Source organism: Haemorhous mexicanus, chromosome 11 (assembly GCF_027477595.1).
Source record: "Haemorhous mexicanus isolate bHaeMex1 chromosome 11, bHaeMex1.pri, whole genome shotgun sequence".
Taxonomy (NCBI): Eukaryota; Metazoa; Chordata; class Aves; order Passeriformes; family Fringillidae; genus Haemorhous; species Haemorhous mexicanus.
In genome coordinates, this window is record NC_082351.1 from 23,149,473 (window position 1) to 23,161,736 (window position 12,264).

The following is a 12,264-nucleotide window of genomic DNA, read 5'->3' on the forward strand; positions in this document are numbered from 1 at the left end:
CTGCAGTAATTAAAACATCTTGTGCTGCAGTTTGGCAGAGCAGCTCGATGGGCACCTCTTTAGTGAAGAGCTGCAGTGCTTTATCAACATTAATGAGTGATGGGAGACTCTTGGTGCCCTTTTCACCCGGGTCCTGCTCAAATCACCGCGTGATCAGCCTTAATTACAGCCAGTTAATTGGCTGTTCCCTGCCTGGCAGATGTGTAGGAAACCTTCCAGAGCTCAGGGATTGGTGAGGAGCCCCTGCAGCTGCCCAGGGTGAATGGTTCTGCAGGGCCTCACAGCCACATCCAGCAGTGATCAGTGAGTCCTCACCCCAGCTCTCTCATGGTGGTGGGGGATTCCAGAAAAAATACCAATAATAATAATCATTACAACAATAGTAAAGATAATGATGGGGGGGGAAGTCCCACGCTGTCCAGGATGGGTTCTTCACCAGTCCTGTGGCACTGATGGGTCTTTGGGGATTCCCACAGGGCAGAGAGGTCCTCCAGCTGTTCCCTGGTCCTGTCCAGCCAAATCACCCCTCACAGCTCTGCAGTGGGGGGCTGTGCAGCACCCACACCTTTCCCAGGCTTTCATGTCCCTTTTGGCCCTGGCTGAGAGCAAAGGGCACTGTGGAAAATCCCACAGGATGGGCTGGGTTGGAGGGACCTTAAATCCCACCAGTGCCACCCCTGCCATGGCAGGGACACCTCCCACTGCCCCAGGCTGCTCAGAGTCACCTCCAGCCTGGCCTTGGGCACTGCCAGGGATCCAGGGACACCACAGCTCCTCTGGGCACCTGTGCCAGGCCTGCCCACCCTCCAGGGAAGGGTTTATCCCCAGTATCCCACCTAACCTGCTCTCTGCCAGTCTGAAGCCATTCCCTGTCCTGGCTCTCCAGGTCCCTCTCCATCATTCTCGTGGCTCCCTTCAGGAAGATCCCAACCCCCCTTGGCAGGAGGAGACCCTGCTGGGACCTCTCTTGCTCTGAGGGAAGGTTGGACGGGTTCCCTGCTCTGCTGACTCCCATCCCTGCTGGGGTGCTGTCCCTGCCTCTGGTGCCCCCGAGCCCCCTTCCCACTGCCCAGCCCCCCAGCAGGGTCCAGGCTCTGTCTCGGGTCTCCAGCTGCTCACAGTGACCCCAGATGTGTCTCAAAGTCTCTTTTCCCAGCCTGGCACTGAAGAAGGAGTCAGAGCTCTTCATTTCTCAGTCTCAAGGTTGTTTATTGTTCCTTATCTATAAAATTCTTTCTCCTGTCCAGCCGAGGTTGCTCAGCAGGACAGTCCAGGGCACTCTGCCTGCCCCCAGGGTGGTGTTATCTTTTTATACTAAAAACTACTGTACAATATTTACCATAACTTCCCAATACCTATCACCTGTGTTAGACAGAGAGCTTCCACTCTAAACCAATCCGAAAGTGCCACCATCACAGCAGAAGATGGAGGCCAAGAAGAAGAAGGAGAAAGGCTGGGCACACCCAGATTCCTCCATCTTGCCCCCTGAACCCCATTCTAAAAACCCCAAAAATCTATTTTTTACCCCATGACAAACTAACTATTATTCCACTTAGACTTTCATGGCCTGCAGATCCTCATCTGAGGTTGGTACCTTGCTCCATGGGTCATAATCAAAACCTCAGGGGGCTTGGGCTGTGTGCCAGGGTCCCTGAGCCCCTGGCAGGGGTCCTGGCAGTCCAGAGGGATGTCCTGAACCCCGACAGGTCTGGTTTGGGCTCTGCTGGGGGAAGTGCTCAGCTCCCCACAGAGCCCAGCCTGTGGGGGAATCCAGCCCTGCCTGCAGCAGTGCTGCCCTGCACAGGAGCTCAGCTGCACCCAGGGCAATAATTCACATTTCCAGCACTTGCCATTGGGTGTTTGCAAGCCCCAGGGGATCCCTCCAGCCAGGGAATGGCAGTGAGGGGCAGATGTGTTGCTGCAGGGCTTTGGCTTGGAGGGGATTTCCCCAGACCCCGGGTGCCAGGCAGGCAGGGGGTGGAAAGGTGAGGGAACAACCACAACTGGCTGCTTTTCCTTTTTCCCCCTGTTTGGCAAGAAGTCCTCTACATCTTGTAACTGTTCCCAGGGGAGAGCATGAATGCTGTAGCCAGATTAAGTCAGCATGAGCAGAATCACATTTTCTGGGGGGGTTTGGGAGGCTGTAGCTCATTATAATTATCCAGAGGACGCAGCCAAATTGTTTAAACATCCTGTGAGTGTCAGAAAATGAGCTGCAAACTGAAAAAATGAAGACATAAATAGTGATAACAGGCTATTCCAGACTTGTTCTCAGAAATGGATGCCTGGATTTTGGAAAGGAGTTTCATAAGGGCTTTATTAGCCTTATTTAAAAGTGATTTTTGAAAATCCTTTTGAGTAGTTGCTGAGACTCATCCACTGATAATTACATTTGTGAAAAATGAGAATCAGGAGAAATCTGCTGGAGCTGTCCTGTGCTCTGGGAAGGGTGGGGAGGGGGTGGGAGGGACCCTGGAGCCTGGTTGGGAAGCCACAGGTACTCAGCAAGGTGACAGCAGCACCAAAGGGAACGGGGCTGGAAGCTGGGCAGCCTCTCCTCTCCTCCCTTTCCTGAGGAGCACGGGGAGAGCAGAGCAGAAAGGTCACAGGCTTCACCAAATCCTAATTATCCCTTGATTAAGCCCACAGCAGGGATGAAGTTTTCAAAAGTGCTGTTTCTGCAGGAATTCCAGGGATTTGGCTCCGTGGTTCTGCAGTTCCATCCCCAGCCAGGGGCTGGGGCTCCCAAGATGTCTGAAAAACCAGATGGTGCCCAAAATCTGCTGCCATTCCCAAAATCTGCTGCCATTCCCAAAATCTGCTGCCATTCCCAAAATCTGCTCCCATTCCTGCCTCTCCCCAAATCTGCTCCCATTCCTCCATTCCCAAAATCTGCTCCCATTCCCAAAATCTGCTCCCATTCCCAAAATCTGCTCCCATTCCCAAAATCTGCTGCCATTCCCAAAATCTGCTGCCATTCCCAAATCTGCTCCCATTCCTCCATTCCCAAAATCTGCTGCCATTCCCAAAATCTGCTCCAATTCCCAAAATCTGCTGCCATTCCCAAAATCTGCTGCCTCTCCCCAAATCTGTTCCCATTCCTCCATTTCCCAAAATCTGCTCCAATTCCCAAAATCTGCTGCCATTCCCAAATCATCTGCTCCCCTCCTGCCCCCTGGAGCTGGAGGAAAGCTTTTTCACCTCCCTTTTCTCCCTGCCCCAGGCAGGAAACCTGTCCAGCTCAGGTGGTGTCAGTAATTCTGTTTATTTACTCTGGGATTGAAAACTCCTGATTTCTGGTTCTCCTTTTTCCCCCTTTTTCTTTTCTCCTTAATCCTCCTTTCTTTAGCACTCAGGAATCTCCAGGGCTGTTAGAATAAACTCCAACCTTTCTGCCAGAGGATGAAGCTCTGAACTCCTGGTTCTTTTCTGCAGGTACTTGAGTTCCCTGGGAATAAGCCCCTGGAAGAGGGATGCTGGATGGGTCTGAGTGCAGTTTGCTCTGCTCCAGGGGCCTCAGCTGCCCCAAGAGCTCTGTGCTCACAGCAGTGTGGGTTTAGGAGATGGGGGATTTGCTGTGCTGGGGCAGCCCAGGCAGGGATGGAATTCCCCGAGCTCTCCCTGCTGGAGATTTCTGGCTCGGCGGTGCTGGTTCCCAGTGCTCAGGCAGGAGGCACTGGCACCCAGCCACCCTCTGCCATCCCTTCAGAGACCAGCCTCCGGCACACCAAACCTTCTCTCTTTGCATTAGAAAGAGCAAGTGGGAGATAGGAACTGATTCCCCAGGCTGAGACTCAGATAAAAGTGCATCCTCCAGTGCCCGCAGCCTCTGCCTGGCTCTGGGAAGCAACACCCCATACAGATAATGGCATTTGCATGTTTTTCTAGCAGGAATTGCCCAGGGTGGTGTTTTGGGCCGGCTCCAGGAGCGCTGCTCCCCTTCTCCACCGATTCTTGCTTTGTTAGGCAGTAGTTCCTTGGGATTCTGGAGGCAGGAATGAGATCCTGCCCGGTCTGGCAGCACCATCCAGCACTAATGGCAGCAGTGCAGGGCTCTTAATGAGCTGGGGTTTATTTACAGCTGGGGAAGATGGAAACAAACTGAAAAACCTCCTGGCACTCTTCTCACGGAGTTAAATAAATAAATTGGCTGCACACTTAAGTGCAATAAACACGTACAAATACAGTTAGCACATGGAATAAATACAAATTATCTCTGGCCGCTGACTCCTCCGATGGCCAGGGAGTGCACGCAGCTACTCAAGGAGCAGCAATGCAAATGACACAGGAATGGTAATTATTGGAGCAAACAATTACAGGGCAGTGAGAGGACGAGGGGGAATGGTCTCAGAGCGACCGAGGGCAGGGCGAGAGGGGAGATCGGGGGGAATTGGGCTGGACCAGCAGCAGTGCCAGCCCTGGGCTGCCTGGAGAGGGAGGCACAGCCTCAGGAACAGCGGAGCCCGCGAGGCAGAGCCCGGCCCTGCCCATCCCGGCTGGATGAGCTCGGTGTGCCAGCGGTGCCAGCTGTGGGCACTCACTGGGGCAGCGTGAGAGCCACCCCTGCCCTGGCCAGCCCCGGGGCTCCCCATCCACCACCCGGGCTGGCCCTGGCCACTGCCCCAGCCAGCTCAACCAGCTGCAGGAATTGCAGGAATTGCAGGAATCCACCAGTTCTGACCAGTTTGGCCATTCCAAGGCTGTTCTCCAGAGATGTTCCTGAGTCAGGAGCAGCCTCACCCCAGCTCTGCCCCTCGTGCCCACAGCTGCCAGAGGGGATGGGATGGGATCTGTGGGCAGCAAGGTGAGGTTGGTGGGGCAGCTCCATGAAAATACAACCCGTGCTCCGTGTGTGGTCGTGTCCTGCTGGCCCTGTGATAATGAAGGATAAAGCAGAGCTGTCACATGGAGAAGGAAAAGGAGTGGAAAGTGGGTTGGAACGGTAAAGATGGCTTTTTAAAATTAAAAAAAAAAAAAAAAAAGTTGAGATCAAAATATTTTTGCTCAGTAATTAGGAATTTCATTTTTCCTGTAGCTAATGGTGTTTGCCAGGCAGTGCCTTGCTGGGTAATTTTTAATTAGAGGCTAGGACATGGATTCAAGCTCCAAAACTATCTTCTGCTCATGCTCATCCATTTCCTCCACTCTTTCTGGAGATAATGAGTCCTGCCTCCCTTCCTCACTGTCAAATTTGAGTTCGACCTTTTTGCTTGTAAATAGATTAGAAAAAATTAATCCCAGGCTGTAATAAGGTCTTTCATTATGCTGTGGGGAAGGTTATTTATGCTTTTAAGGCTTGTTCCAACCTAATAGGTGTGAAAGGAAGAGCACTTAAGCTCTCCAGTGCTGACAAGGATGGTGGATCTGAGAAATTAAAGTCACCGTGGGTTCATCTCGCTGCTGCTTTTCAAGATGAGTATCAGCACCACATGCATGAACTGGAAGATAAATCAAGAGAAAGGAAGTGCCTTTCCCACCATTCCAGATGGAATTACAGCTGCACATGGCTGAGGGTGAGGAAAGGGGGGGAGCTGGGAGAGGAGGTTCCTTCCCAGCCGGCTGCTGGCAGTGCTGGAGGCAGCTGTGGGTGCCTGGGGCTCTCAGCCTCTCTTCTGGGGCCATTTCCCCCAAAATGTCTGCAGGGGTCTCTGTAATCTCAGCCGAGCAGGGTGACTGAGGGGGAGGCACCGGTCCCTCTGCAGGAATGGGGTGGGAACGGGCAGGAAAGCAGGAAAGGGCCCGGAGGGCTGCCCTGGGCAGGGTGAGCTCTGCTGTTTGTGGAGGGGAGATGGGACCAGGCAGCAGGAATCCTCTGGGGCATCCCGTGCACTGAGAGTGCAGCCCTGGCACCACAGGACACGAAATAACACAACCCAGACACGCAGATTTCTAGAGGTGAAAAGGGAATTTTTAATTTCTGACTCCAACATTTATAGATTTCTAAAAGTGACAGTGGGCTGGAGGTGACAGTGCCACCTCTCCAATGACACTGGACAAACCAACAGCCCATCCAATTGTTGTTTAGGTGTTGCTTAAATTATCTTGAGTAAATTGAGGGTGCTTTATTAATATAATTGTTGTCACCAACTGGAACTGATGGCTACTGGAGCAGTAACAGAAAGTAACTTACAATAGATAATACTACATAATCTGTGAGATTACATTGGATAGGCTTTAACATCCCTTCCAACCCAAGCCATTCCATGGCTCTGAAGCCTTTAAACATTTGCTGACAGCTGTGGGCATCCCACCCTGGGGATAACAGAGATATGGGCACTCCTTGTTCAGGAATAAACCCTGTGGAGTCAGGGCTGTGGGACAGGCTGGCTGCTGGCTCTGTCCCAGCTCACACCAGTTTTGGCTCCAGCTGTGCCTGGGTAATTGCTGCTTTACCAAGAAAATGATCCCCCAGTCAGGCTTTCACCCCAGGGCAAAGCCTGAGGGGGGCTGAGCCCAGACCTGAGCCCAGCTGGGCTGGACCCAAAGTCCAGCCTGTCCTCTGCTCCTGTTCTTCTCTCTCCACGCTGCAGCTGGGTTCTATTTATACCCACACTGCTTGATTCATTAGGAAATTTCTTCCCTGGCAGGGCAGGCATCTATCATTAAATCAAAATCTGTCTGGAAGCAGAAGAGAGACTCCAACTTCAAAGGCTGCCACTGCTTTCCGTGGAGCTCTCCTTGCTGCTTGCCTGGGAGGCTGATTTGAAATTATGCAGGGAGAGGGGCAGAGAGGAATGAGCTCCAGACTGCTCCTAATGATGGCCTGGAGTGGGAGAGCCCTGGACACGCTCGGGGTGCAGCAGGGGACAGAGGCAGCTCCATCCCTGCACCCCAGAGAGAGCCAGCCCCAGGGGTGCTCCAGACCCTCTGGGGACACTTCACCCCTCAGTCTGCAGGAGCCTTGTTTGATTTCCAAATAATTTCTCTCTGCCTGGAGAAGGCTGGGGGTACAAAGATAACAAAACTCTGCCCTTCCCAGCCCTTTGCCAAAACCGTCCTGGCTTTGTTACCACAGCCTGCAATCTCGGCCATGCTGGGCTTAAAAAGTGCTATTAAAAGGCCATTTTGCCTTGAAACATTGCCACTCTTACAGCCTTAAGCAGCCAGCTCTGTGTGCTGCAGCTCTACAATCAGATGCAGGGAAAGGGTAGGTGATTCGGGGTCAGAGTTTCCAGAGTCTGGGAGGATTCAGTGCCTGGGTAAACAGAGCTCAAACCCCACCAGGTGGGGGGCAGGAGGGTTAATTCTGAACAAGTTTTAAGGGCTCATTAATTCAACCAGTGATCCAAAATGTATTTTTTTGATGTACACAAGCCTTCATGAGCATTGTGAACTGCCTGGTACAGCTCTGTGTGGGCAGGTTTGATTTGGTTTCCACGGAATATCCCGAGCCAGGACAGGGTCCCAGGGCCCAGGGAAGCAGTTCCACGGTTTTGCTGGGACTCTGTGTGCTGATAAACACTGGGCAGACAGGTCCTGCAGCAGTGTGGCAAAAAATGGAATGGCTTTCTCACATTTTGAGAGACTAATACGCAGTCAGACACTCTGATCTCATTAATGTCTGCTTAATTAGGCCCAAGTGGATGATCTCAGAGCAGCAAGCCCAGTGGAGGTAGAGTTGATAACAGAGTTATTTAGGAAATGCAGAGTCCAAGTTTGCCTGGCTCCATCACAGCACAGCTCCATGGAATCACTCTCCCCGGGCAGGGAGCAGAGCCTGGCTCCTTCAAATGATCCCTGCTGATTCATGAGCCAGTCCTCAGCTAATACCAGTTATAAGATATTTATTCACTCCTGGCTACTTGGGCTGTCCCCAGAGTTCACCTTGGGGGACTGTGCTCTCATGGAGGGTTTTGATAAAAAATTGAAATGCCCTTTTTGTTGTCCTGCAAGTCATTATGTTCACCTGATAAAAATGATTTCACACCCAACTCCACCCATTAATCAAAAAGGTCAGTACAATAAATAGTTTTTATCTTTCCTGCCAGAAACCTTTCTTCCCCGTGGTCTTAGGAGCTGAGTGCAAGAGAAGATGTAGACAAAAGAACAGGATCTCAAAGACTGGCTGATCAATGCCATGCAGAGACATGAATTATTGTTGATAACTTTGGGAGAAATGGAGTGCTCTGATGCCAGGGAGAGGCAATATTGCCTGAGCTCCCATCCTCCAGGCACTAAAGGGGAAAGAAGTAGTTTCATTCATCTTAATAAATTCATGTCCAGCATCTGGTGCTGAATGAGATGGATTTTCCTTTTCTGGAGCTCTATAGGTGTGAGAATATATCGATATAAAATATGTATACATCCCCCACACCCTGCTCCCACAACCCTGACACTCCTGACTCGTTCCAGTGTGTCTGCTCACAAAGTTTGGAGCTGGAGCTTTTGCTCCTGGGCTTTGCATTGATGATCCTGCTCAGTGCTGGCTGAGATCCCCCCAGAGCTCCTGGTGTGCAGCAGCCTGGGCAGGGATGTGTTCCTGGGACTTCTGTGGAAACGTGGAGGTGGCTTCCCTGGCACCCGCCCCTCCTCCTCGTTCCTGGGCTCTGTGCTGAGCTCCATCAGTGTTTGCTCATCTGCAGTGACCCCCCTGTCCACCCCCTGCAGTTCCTGGGAGGCTGCAGCAGTTTGGACCTGCAGAGTGTCCAGCCAGGGCTGCCCTGGGTGTGTGGGCTGCAGGTAGAGCGAGCTCCTGCAAATGTCACGGGAAATAAATCCCTGGAGTGGCATTTACCTTTGGGATTATTGCCTCTCATCCCTGGCACGGGGGCAGCTTTCCATTCCAGGATGCTGTGTGACAAGGAGGAGTTAGATTTGCACTGCAAACGGATTTTGAAATGTCCTCGCACCCTCCCAGAGCCTCTCCAGGCACGGCTGTGCCCTCCTGGAAAGGGGAGCAGCCCCTGCAGCCTCTCCCCTCTGCCCAGCTGCCTCCCTGAACATCCCTGCTCTGCACCCCAGACCTGCAGGGATGCAGGAAAAGGCCCCCACGGATGGGGGGCAGATCTCCCCGTCCACCCCCAAACCCAGCACGGGGCTCGGGGCTGGCTCCAACCCGGAGTAACTTACTCAGGGCAGGGAACTCCGGGTCAGGGCATGGACACAGCGCTGCTGGGGCTGCACCCAGCCCATCTGAGAGCAGCCTGCTGCTGGCAGTGGCAGACTCCAGCCTGCACCCAGCCCCTGAGGAGCAGATGGGTGCTTGGCCGTGTGATGCAGCCGAGCAGAGAGATTTGATTTACTGCACCTTGCCTGTCTGATTTCAAACGTGTGTGGACGGGCTCTGAGCAAGGCAGAGTGCACAGAAAGCCCTCAGCGAGCAGAGCCCCGGGCACGAGGTCCCAGAGCTCTGACAGTGATCAATTAATTCTCCTTTCATCCAGAGGGGCAGGCGGGGGATGAATATTTATTTACTTTGACAGTTTTTATTAGAGGGGAAAAAGGTCTTCATTATGTGTTTTGATTTCACAGCACAATCCAGGAAATTAGTACAATGTACAAAACAGTAATTAAGGCTGCTGGCTTTGTGCACTCTCACTGACAAGGCAGATCTTCCCCTGTGCAGAGCTGCTGCTGCTCCTCACACAGCTCCTGGTGTCCAGGCCCCGGGGTCAGCATGGAATGTCAGCTCAGCTCTCTTTCAGAGTGGATTTTGGGGTTTAACCACTCAGGAGCTGTCTCCAGGTGCCCTGGCCTTGCCAGCCTGGGGAAAGGCTCCCCGCTGTGCCCTAATTACCTGGGTTTGGGAATTACCTGCCCGTGCCAAAATGATGGCCAATTGACAGGTGTGTGCTGGGCTCCTGCATCGAGGGCTGACCCAGCTGGGCTGAGAGAAATGAGGGGCTGCCCCTGCCTTTGCCCCAGATGTTCCCTGAGTGGGGTCTGGGGGCTCCCTGTGGTTCCTGGGCTTGTTTCACTGACGTGATGTGAGAAATTCCTGTGTGGTTCCACAGGCTCTGCTCAGGGGGCTCCAGGCCCTGCTGAATAGGTGGTAAATTAATCAAAATAGACCATACTTATTAATTAGCCTATATATAAATGCATTTATTAATTAGACAGCTTCCTAACAGGAAAAATGGTGTTTTAGCAATAATCTGGAATCAGACAAAATAGGGAATTATTGCTGTAAGAAAGAGAGAGGTGAGATCAGATCCTTTCTTCTTCTGGGCAGGGCCACTTTGGGGAGGCACCATATGTGGTTTTTAATGTTGCAGTGAAGAGGGAGAGAAGAGGAAGAGTGAATTGCCCTCGATTTGGCAAATCACAGGGCACCAGCATGACCTGTTTTTACAGCTGAGAACCTTCAGCCTGCAAAGTTCTTGTTTAAAGACTTTATCTCACTGACCAGATGGTGCAATTTGTCTGCCACGGACATTTGGGAATATCTGCTGAATTTTGCATGAGGACAAGTGTTTTAATCATCCAGTGTCTTGCTGTGCTAATCTCATTTGTCTGCAGTGACCAACCCTGCTCTTATCCCTGCAATCCTGGAGCTGGTCTGTGAGGGCTTTCCTGCAGACACCTTCCCACCCCTGGCTTTTCACTGCCTGTCCCTCGGGAATTTCCTGGCGTTTAACTCCTCCTGTTGAGGTGCAATGAAGCACTGTGCAAAACACAGCCCATGTGTAGGAGCCTGGGATATTTAAAACCTCTCTGCCGAGTGAATCCTTTGATCAGAATCAATTCTCTTGGAGATGGAAGCAGCGTTGGGGCAGAGGAGGAGCTGGGAAGCTCCTGGTGCAGAGGGGGTGGGAGCTGGTGCATGCCCAGTGCCCCTGCTCAGGAAGGATGCAGGGAATTCCAGTGTTTGAAGTGTTAAACCCAGCACCGTGAGAGATGAAAGCCTTCCATGCATTATCTGAAGGAAAAACTCTTCCTGGGCTCTCTGGTGCTGTCCCAGCTGTGGGGATGGGCTGCAGGAATGGAGGGGCTGGAGCTGGGAGCACCCCCTGGCCCGGGTGACACTGCCAGGGCTGTGCAGGGACAGCTGTGCCAGCTGTGCACAGGGACCCCAGGGATAAAGGAGCAGCAGGTCTGTCCCACAGCCCCTGTGCTGCCGTGGTACCCACCTTGCTTTGGGATGCACACTGCAAAGTTTACTTTTTATGTTTAGTTTCATTTAGGAGGTGCAGGGTGGGGTTTGAGCCTCGTTGCAGTTGAATTGCTGGGGTTGCCTGGAGCAATTCCTCTGCAGTGACACAGCACAGGAAAGTGGCACCCTCAGAGCAAACCTGCCCTTGATTGCAGTGGGAAGGTTTGTTATTTATTAATATTTAATATTTATTATTTATTATTTGGGCTGTGTGTGTGGTCGTGCAAGGCAGGGAATGCTCCAGCTCCTCCCACATGCCAGGGCAGCTCCGTGCACACCACGGGCACCGGGGCCTGTGGAGCACCTGGGGGGACACAGACCATGGGCTGTGCTCTGGGGGTGTCAGAGCAGCTCCCTGTGTGCCACTGCCATGGAATTCCATGGCTGAGGGTGTGTTAAATGTGCTGTTACCACTGGAAACCTTGATGGATTATGTGCAACAACTCTGGTGCACAGCTGAACAAGCAGGCAGTTAATTACTGCAATGATGACATGCAATGGGAGGGAGCTGCACTGGTGGCCATTCATTATGATGATGAATTTCCCACAGCTCCTCGTGGTCATCTGCAGCACTTGCATGACAAATGGCCAGGGTCCTGCAGAAGGAAATCCCTGCCCTGCCCTGCCCTGCCCCTCCCCAGCCAAGGAGGAGGTGTTGTTAATGTGACAGGGCAGAACTGCTCCAAGTTCAGTATTTCTATCCATTTGTACACATCACTGACATCAGAGCGTGCTGGACACACTGCACAGCTGGCTTTCAGAGAGGAATTCATTCTGGGCTTCCCCTGGCCAGGCAAATGCATTCCACTGCTCTGAAACCTTGGAGGGCCGAGGGAGGGACAGGATTTGGGGACTGTGTGGAGCAGGTGCAATGGCAGTGCCTGGGAGTGGGAGCACTGCTTGGTGCAAGGGCCCTGACTCTTGCTGGGTGGTGGGTTTGCCAGCACTAAACAGCTGGCACATTACACGGGGGTGATGGGTGCAAATTACCAGCTGCTTGGGGGCAGAATGTCATTAAGTGCAGGGAAGGTGGCCCAGGGCCAGGAGCAGGGCTGGACCCTCTGGGTGCCTCATCCAGCAGCAATTGTGTGTGTGCCTGTTGGCACCCGTGAGAGCACAGGCACCACCAAAGCAGGGTTTGAAGGGAAGAAATCGAGCTTTTCCCAATAAGG